Source organism: Dioscorea cayenensis, chromosome 1 (genome assembly GCF_009730915.1).
Source record: "Dioscorea cayenensis subsp. rotundata cultivar TDr96_F1 chromosome 1, TDr96_F1_v2_PseudoChromosome.rev07_lg8_w22 25.fasta, whole genome shotgun sequence".
Taxonomy (NCBI): domain Eukaryota; kingdom Viridiplantae; phylum Streptophyta; class Magnoliopsida; order Dioscoreales; family Dioscoreaceae; genus Dioscorea; species Dioscorea cayenensis.
The window spans coordinates 12,645,872-12,655,393 of record NC_052471.1 but is presented as its reverse complement, the minus strand read 5'-3'; the positions used below and the strand labels follow the sequence as shown (position 1 = coordinate 12,655,393).

Below are 9,522 nucleotides of genomic sequence, written 5' to 3'. Positions count from 1 at the left end.
CGTGAATCACTTGCTTCTTCAATGATATATATGTTGGTGGGGTTCTTGTTCTTGTATGCACAAGATGGAATGCTCGAGTGTGCCTGCCTTTATGCCCCTCCAAATGGATGTACTCACTCGAATGCGAGGAGGTTGGCACACACTCTAGAATCTCACACCTGTCGTATGTCTTCGCGTTTGAACCTTAGCAAGATCTCCTCCAAAATAGGTGCATTATGATCCACATTGGCCCATTTCCTTCATACTCGGCCTCACAACCCTACCTGCATAAAAGTAACATAAAAACACACATATTAATGTAAAAATCTGAGAAAATTAATGCTAAACATAAGGAATGAACGCTTCGCATTCATATCGCACAAGCACTTATCAAGTTTCTCCTAGACATGGAGCTTCCCAAAATTTACAAATGAAGGAAAAACTCGAATAATTAAGCATACACCACATCATAACAACCAAGCTTCAAATATAAAATAAAGAACACAACAAAACCCAAGTTTGTGACAAAACCTTGAATTAGGGCTTCAAAGCTTGGAGTGAAGGGATCCGGCGAAAAAGATGGTAAAACTCCGATTAAATTCCAAGGTTGAGTTTGCAAGATGAAGGAGAGGGGATTAGAGAAGAAAAAACCAAGAAAAATGGTGGAGAAATGAGGTAGAGTGAAAGAGAAATGGGAGAAAACTAAGATGAGAAGATGGAGGTTGGAGTAGAGAGAGAAAGGGGAAGAAAACCCCATTTTATGGGCTGCCTAGCCCATGCGGGTCCCATGCGAGCGCATGGTGCCTGCATGGGCTGGAAAATATCAGCCTGAAATGCTCACGGGCACCATGCGTGTGCATGGCGCCCGTGAGCTTTTCAGCCCGCGCGCGCAGCATGAGGCCGAGAGCCTCACGGGCGCATGGCGCCCGTGAGACCCACAGCTCATGAGCAAGGCTCCCCACGAGGGGCCTCTTGCGGCCGCAATGATGCCCGCAAAGCCATGGATCATGCCACAAGTGTCCATACGGGCCGTGTACAACCCGTATGGACCTCGAAAATAAAAAAAATTGGCATGGTTCCTCTTGCAAACTCAATAAAATATGAATTACAACCATTTAAATGCCGAGATGACAATGAAACACAACTAAACAATATTAATTCAAGGCCAAAGGCAAGTGAGCAAGCCTAAGCATGAGTTGAGCACCACAACAACAACAAAAGAAAAAAAAAAATGAAAATCTCACAAACATGAGCATTCAACCACAATAAAGAAATTAAGCACTAAAAGAAATACGAAAATTTAAAGACGACGAATTTAAAAAACTTTGGTTGCCTCCCAATAAGCGCTTGCTTAACGTCATTAGCTCGACGTACCTTTTTCTTACCTCATGGTGGATCAAATGGTGGGGACTTACCTCCAAGCCCAAGAGAAGTGCTGCAAGATAGGTATGGCTTCAGTCGGTGACCGTTAACCTTAAATGTACCTTTCTCCGGATGAGTTATCTCGATAGCGCCATGGGGAAAGACTTGTGAAATTGTGAAGGGTCCGTGCCACCTCGATTTTAACTTCCCCGGGAAGAGTCGTAACCTTGAATTAAAGAGAAAAACCTGGTCCCCTTCCTTGAAGTGTTTCCCTTGTTTAATGTGTCGGTCATGATACTCCTTGATCCTTTTCTTGTAAAGCAAGGAATTTTGATATGCCATAGTGCGCCATTCATCCAACTCACATAGTTGGAACTTCCTCTTATAGCCGATTAGATGAGGATCAAAATTCAATTGCTTAATAGCCTAGTATGCTTTATGTTCCAATTCAATGGGTAAATGGCAAGCTTTCCCGTAGACCAGCCTATAAGGGGTTGCTCCAAGAGGTGTCTTATAAGCTGTTCGATATGCCCAAAGGGCATCATCCAGATGATCTACCCAATCTTTCCTGTGCTGACTTACGGACTTCTCCAAAATCTATTTCAATTCGCGGTTAGAGACTTCAACTTGCCCACTAGTTTGAGGATGATACGGAGTTCCAACCCTGTGGAATACTACATATCGCTTCAGGGTGTTTGTAAACTGAGAGTTACACAAGTGGGTCCCTCTATCATTGATGATCGTTCTTAGTATACCAAATCTGGAGAATAGTTTTTTTAAAAATTTTACTACCACTCGTGCATCACTTGTGGGGGATTCCTGTGCTTCAACCCATTTAGAAACATAATCCACAGCTACCAGAAAAAACTGATTACAAGGGGAACTAGGGAAGGGTCCCATGAAATCAATCCCCCACACATCGAACACCTCACAAGCTTGGGTCCAGGTTTGTCGCATCTCATCTCTCCTTGAAACGTTTCCAGTTCGTCGACACCTATTGCAACATTGAACAAACTTTTGTGCGTCTTGAAATATAGATGGCCAAGAGAAACCTGCATCTAGAATTTTCCTGGTTGTTCAGTTGCCACTGTAATGCCCCCCAGCGGGACCAGCATGGCAGTGCTCTAAAATAGAATACTCGAATGAGATACACATCTCCTCACCACCTGGTCAGCGCAAGTTCTAAACAAATAGGGATCTTCCCAGAAGTAATATTTCATATCAGTGTAGAACTTCTTCCTTTGTTGATAAGTCAGCCCATCAGGACGTGTCCCTGCAGCAAGATAGTCTACAAAATCAGCGAACCATGGAGTTTCTTCTTCTCTCATTATCCGAATGCTTAATAACTGCTCATCAGGAAAACCATCATTTATCTCCTTTCTATCCTTGGTGCTCTCCAATGGGATCACAAGGCGCGATAAGTGGTCGGCAGCCAAGTTTTGAGCCCCCCGCTTATCCTTTATCTCCAAGTCAAACTCCTGAAGCAAGAGTACCCACCGGATCAGACGAGGTTTTCCATCCTGTTTGCTCAAAAGACATTTTAGAGCAGAATGGTCGGTGAACACGATCACTTTTGATAACACTAAATATGAGCGGAACTTGTCAAATCCAAAACCACAGCAAGCATTTCTTTCTCGGTGGTAGTATAACTCTCCTGAGCACCATTCAACGTCTAGCTTGAAAAGTAAATAGGGTGGAAATGACCCCCTTGATGTTGCCCAAGAACTGCCCCCACTGCAAAGTCACTAGCATCACACTTGAGTTCAAAAGGTAAATTCCAATCGGGGGACACAATACTCGCGGCTTCAACAAGCTTTTTCTTAAGGGTAAGAAAAGCAGTCATGCACTCATCACTAAACTCGAATGCCGCATCTTTTGTAAGTGGTCGTGCAATCAATGAAAAATCCTTGCCGAATCTTCTGTAAAATTCTGCATGTCCCAAAAAGCTCCTAAAGGCCTTCACCGACGTTGGGGTAGGTAGCTGTTCGATAGTGGAAACCTTATCCACCGCAATTCCTTGTTGTGATATCTTATGACCAAGCACAATGCCTTCCTTGACCATAAAATTACACTTTTCCCAGCTGAGAACCAAGTTGGTTTCCTCACATCAGGCTAAAACCCGGTCTAGATTTTTGAGGTAGAGGTCGAAAGAATCACCAAAAACTGAGAAATCATCCATGAAAACCTCTATGATATCTTCCACTAGATCATCAAATATGGCTATCATGCATCGCTGGAAGGTAGCTAGCGCGTTACATAGACCGAAAGGCATATGACGGTAAGCAAAAGTACCATAAGGGCATGTGAAAGTTGTCTTCTCCTTGTCTTCTGGGGCAACTGGGATTTGAAAGTATCCGGAGAGACCATCCAAGAAACAGTAATATGTGTGCCCTGCTAGTCGTTCAAGCATTTGGTCAATGAAAGGTAGAGGGAAATGATATTTTCTAGTAGCATCATTGAGTTTTCTATAGTCAATGCACACCCACCAACCATTGACCGTTCTAGTGGGGACTAATTCATTTTTTTCATTAGTGACCACCATCATTCCCCCTTTCTTTGGTACTACTTGTACTGGGCTCACCCACTCACTATCAGAGATAGGGTAAATGATGCCTGCATCAAGAAGTTTGATCACCTCACTACGCACTACTTCTTTCATATTAGGATTGAGCCTTCTCTGGGGTATAGCCATTGGCCTATGATTATCTTCCATGAGAATCTTGTGTGTACAGAAGGAAGGGCTAATTTCCTTAATGTCTGAGATCTTCCATGCAATTGCTTTTTTATACTTCTTTAACATACTCCAGGTGTTCGGGTAGCGGCTTCAGTTCTAGATCCGGTGGTTCCTCAATTGATGATTTTAATCTCCCAAACTTCCCGAGATCAAAATCCTCGAACCCTCTATACTCATCTTCCGTGGAGCTACCACTATCCATGCACTTTTCCATAACATGAATCTCACATCCGGATGACCTTGAGTCACTTCCCCCCAAGAGATCTATTTCCTCTTCATCTCGCTGAACTAGTACACCAGAGTTATCGGACTTGATCCTTTCCTCATCCCCGATGGGGATGGAGGGGAGGACAGGTGGAGTAAGCTCAACTAGTGGCAACACATTGTTGGTCTTCATATAATGCATGAATAGGTCCTGCACGTCATGTTCTTCCAAGGATACAGTTCTAGCCACATTGTAATGCTCAGACCGTCTGCAACTATCAAGAATGTGTGTACTCATCATTCCCTCCAGTTCAAATGCTGCTAGATATTCAAATAGGGAATTCGAGTATGGGATCTGTAGACAAAAAGCGCCACCCCAACCGCTAGCTGCAACCATGATTATAGTGGATAATGAATAACCAAGAAATGTTGAGCAAAAAAAAAAAAATTTTAAAGCTGAGAATAATTTCAAATGAATGGAAATGAATATACAAAAATAAAAATAAAAAATAAAAAGAAACAAATATGCAAAATGAAGGAAACAATGGCTAAATCAAGAAACTCTATGTTTTCCGAGTATTCCTTGTGCGTCCCCGGCAACAGCGCCAAAAACTTGATGCGAGATCCTCAAGTACACGGAGTCGTCAAGTAATACCTCTTGTGCGAGCACTAGAGGGTCGTATTCCCTATGCCCAATGATCTATCCTTACTTCCTCTTTGCGTATTGTCTAGCCGAAAGATTCCACGGGTTTCTCTAATATATTAATTAAAATGAAAGAACTACTAGTGGAGTCTAAAATAAGGCAAGGGTATAAAATCAGGGGAAAGAAATGGTCACAGATGCGGATTCCCTAGGGGCTACTAAAATTCAAAGGATGCTAAGAGTGTCATGCAATTGAGGGTTTGGACCTAGAGATTTCCTAAATCAGATCAACCCGATGGTCATGGCAATTGACCCCTAATCCGGTATAAGTATTGATACGGAATTTCTTCTGATCAAATCCTCATACAATTGCATTAACAAAGGGGGAAATCCCTAATTAGAGCTGGAACACGACTTGGTCTAGCCCTAATGTTGGAGAGGTACAAAATACCCGATGGTTACGGCGTATTCATACATAAATCCCTTCCAAACTTGGTGTGTCTAGTACAAGGGCGATGGTCACGCTACCAAGTACAACCTAGGAGTTGGTTTACAGAGTTCTCATGTAAGCAACGCATCAAATGCACCAAGAATGAATCACAAACACACAATAATTGCAATAAACAAAACTAGATCATCCAAATACACAAGTTCACCCCAAGTATCACCGGCATCCGGTGACCTTGGGGTCTACTCGTCCATGCAAACAAATACAAATAATAGGTCCATGGAAACAACTACAAATGGCATGAGAAAACTCCCTCAAACAATAGAAGTGAGATGACAAGCCAAGTGAGGTGGAAAGCTTCCACGAACGCCGTGATTTGTCGTCTACAAGCTCCCAAAGAAGAGATCGATGAAGATCTAGCCAAATCAAGCTTCTCCCTTTGATTCCAATTCTCCAAAACGTGTGATCTTGCCTCCTCTGAACTGGTGGAATTCGGCTCCAAGAACTCCCATAAAAGCCTCCTCCAAAAACCTCCTCCCCCTTTGCCCTAAGAATTCAGTCCAAAATATATCCCGTCAGGTCCATACGTGCTCCATGCGGGCGCATAGAGACCATGAAGCTCACTGCCGTTTCGCCCAGAAAATATGCTGGTGCTACAGTTCTCAGCTACAGTAGTTTCCCTGCGGTGTTTATGCTACATTGTTTATGCTACAGTACCGAGGGGTTGTGAAATTCCAACAAACCTCACGGGCACCCATGCGGGCGCATGGAGACGTGAAGCTCACAGCCGAATGGCCGCAACATGAACAGTGATCCCGTTTAAGTAACGTTACAGTGCTTGCTATAGTGCTGGAACCCCAAAAAATGCCATTTTCGATGTCGAATTCATCCAATTTGCATTTTTGAGCTTCGTTCGGCTCTTTTAAGATCTGCAACACTGAAATAACCAAATTATACTTAAACGGGCATCAATTCATTGAAATATACACAATTAATACAAGATCAATACATATTTCTTTAACATTGATTCTTTCTTCCCTTTTTCTTTGGCATTGGTGCACATAACTTTCTCCTTTGGCTTCTTCAAATTGGAACTTGGAAGAGGAGAATGAGGTTCTTCTTAATCTTCATTTCCTAGCTCTTCCAAATATTCATCCAATGGGTTTAATGATAGCACCTCCTGCACACAATCAGAAATTAAAAGTTCAGTTTCATCAACAAAATAAAGCATGTCATCATGGTCTAAAGAGTGTTTCATGGCCGCCGATAGAGTGTATACTGCTTCTTCCTCTTCAACCGTTAGTGTTAATTTCCCTCCTTTAAGGCCAATTAGGGCCCTGGAGGTAGTGAAGAATGGTCGACAAAGAATCAACGGTGTCTTCACATCTTCATCAGTATCCATGATGACAAAATCCACATGAAACACAAATTTGTCCACCCGGACAATCACATCTTCTATAATGCCACTAGGCTACTTTATTGATCGATCTGCAAATTGTAAAATCATTCTCATGGGTCTAAGTTCATCAAGACCAAGCTTAACATACATGGTATAGGGCATAACATTAATGCTCGCCCCTGACTCCGCTAGAGCATTTTCTTGAACTTCACCCTCAAGAACACATGGAATTATGAAGGTTCCCGGATCCTTCAATTTTTGTGGGAGCTTTTTCTCCAAAATGGCGGAGCAATTTCCCGTGAGTGCAATTGTGCCCTCTTCTTCCAACTTTCTCTTGTTTGTTAGCAATTCTTTCATAAAGTTGGCATACTTGGGCATTTGAGTTAAAGCTTCCACTATCGGGATGTTTATATGGAGTTGCTTGAAGATGTTGATAAATTTTCTAAATTGAGCATCCTCCTTATCATGCTTCAATCTGGCCAGATAGGGAATTGGAGGTTTGTATTCAGGCTGCTTTAATGAAACCTTTGTTGGAGTTTCCTTATCTTCACTTTGCTTGATTTTCTCAATAACTTTCTCCATTATGTTAGGGTCTACTACTTCGGCTACCCCAGTTTCCTTGATACTTGGGTTCTCCTCAGTGTTGCTAGGAAGACTACCTGAAGGTCGTTCAGAATTTGTTTTAGCAAGATGCCCCACTTGGTGCTCGAGGGACTGTACAGAAGCTTGAAGGTTCCGCAAAATGGAGCAAATTTCATTGAACTGTCCGGCATGTTGAGCAAGCTGAGCATTCACCTTACTGAATTGAGTATCCATACTGCTTGTTATGCTATTGAATCTTGATTCAGTGTTAATCATGAACTTGGCCAGTACATCTTCAATAGTGAACCTCTTTTCTGGCACTAGTTGTTGCATTTGGGGACCTTGTGGAGGTAGTGCAGCTTTTTGTTGTTGCCCCTGATTCCATGAAAAGTTTGGGTTGTATTTCCAACCCAGATTATAAGTAGAGCTGTAAGGATTCCCTTGTGGCCTTTGTCCCCTAATATAATCAACATTCTCCATTGGGGTGACGGAGGAACTAGCAATAGGACATTGGGCGACTCCATGCCGTCCACCACAAGTACTACAACTCATCACCGACTCTGACTTTGAGCTACTCCCCATTAGCATATCTAGGTTCCGAGACAATACATCAACTTTTGCGGCAAGAGCCTCATTAGCACTGACTTCATAAATTCTGGTCCCTTTTTGTGGTGCACCTCTTGTGGCCCAATAAGAATCATTACTTGCCATTGATTCAAGTAGTTGCTCGCCATCGTCAGGGTACTTGTTGCTAAGAGATCCACCCGCTGCGGCATCAATTAGTTGATGAGTTGCATAGTTTAACCCATTGTAGATGATCTGAATCCGCATCCAAGAAGCAAAGCCATGATGGGGGCATCTTCGAAGGAGGTCCTTGAATCTCTCATAAGCTTCAAATAGTGTCTCCGACTCTCCTTGTTTGAATGCCAAAATTTCTTGCCTTAGCTTCGCCACTTTGCTGGGAGGAAAATACCTTCCCAAAAAATTTTCAACCATATCTTTCCATGTTTTGATCAATCCCGGCTATAAGGATGTGAGCCACCGATATGGTCCATCTCTCAAACTGAAAGGGAATAGTGGTAGCCGGATCGCATCGTCATTCACCCCGTTTATCTTGAAAGTAGAACATATTTGAAGGAAGTGGGAAAGATGATCATGGGCATCTTCATTTGCAAGACCATTAAATTGGACTGAATTTTGGATCATGCCGATGGTGCTCGCCTTGATCTCAAAATTGTTTGTAGTGATGGATGGTGCTTGCACACTAAATTCTTCTCTTGTGAACTGTGGCCTTTCATACTTGGATAAAGTACATCTTTCTTTGGCCATGATTTCAGATTCTCTGTCCTCAATCTCAATGTTTCTTTCACTAGTGCTTTCTCCCATTTCTCTAAGTCTTCGACGCAAGGTTCTCTCAATCTCACAGTCTTGTGGAACTAAATTTGATGGATTTGCTCGTGTCATGCACAATACCTTGCAAAGTCAATAAAGATATATAAATTTAAGGTCAAAAAGAAGTAAGACAAATGTAAAGAAGAAATAGAAGAAAATAAAAATGGTTAGAGCAATAAGCTAGAAGTTTCTTAGAATTCCTAATGTCCCCGGCAACGGCGCCAAAAACTTGATTGATCGGCCGCTAGGGTACGGGGTCGCCAAGTAATACCTTGAGCGAGGGCTCAAGGATCGTATTCCATTGGGCTAAGGAGCTCCTATTACTCATCCATCACCTATTATCTAACCTTACAACTTAAGCATGGTATACTACTCTAAAACATGCAAGAATGTAAATAGAGCACAAGTATAACAATTCCAAGGCAAGCAAGGAGATCACAAAAGCAATGATAATAAAAATAGGCCTAGGGACGAGGATCCCCATGAGGGGTCATCATGATGTATGGATGCATAAGAATAAAATAGCAAAGGTGATTTAGACCGATGGAGCTCAACAATAGTTCAACCCCAATTTCTCGGCGGTTAAACCCTAATCCCGTACAAATGATGACAATGATCTCTCCTTAATCATATTCCTATGATTGCATTCAATTATGAGTTCTATTTGAAATATGAACCTTCATAATATGATAAACATCATTCAATTATGAAGTCCTATTCAAAATATGAACCTTCATAATATGATAAACATTACCATAGAAGTTCTATTAGAAATATGA

At 42.2% G+C, this 9,522-nt stretch overlaps 1 non-coding gene across 1 annotated transcript; it reads left to right on the top strand.

The window, feature by feature from the left end:
* Nucleotides 1–8,192: 8,192 nt before the first annotated feature.
* On the top strand, nucleotides 8,193–8,299 carry LOC120267395. The gene has a single exon (XR_005538452.1). It is a non-coding gene; the product is annotated as a small nucleolar RNA R71 (small nucleolar RNA).
* Nucleotides 8,300–9,522: the final 1,223 nt, after the last annotated feature.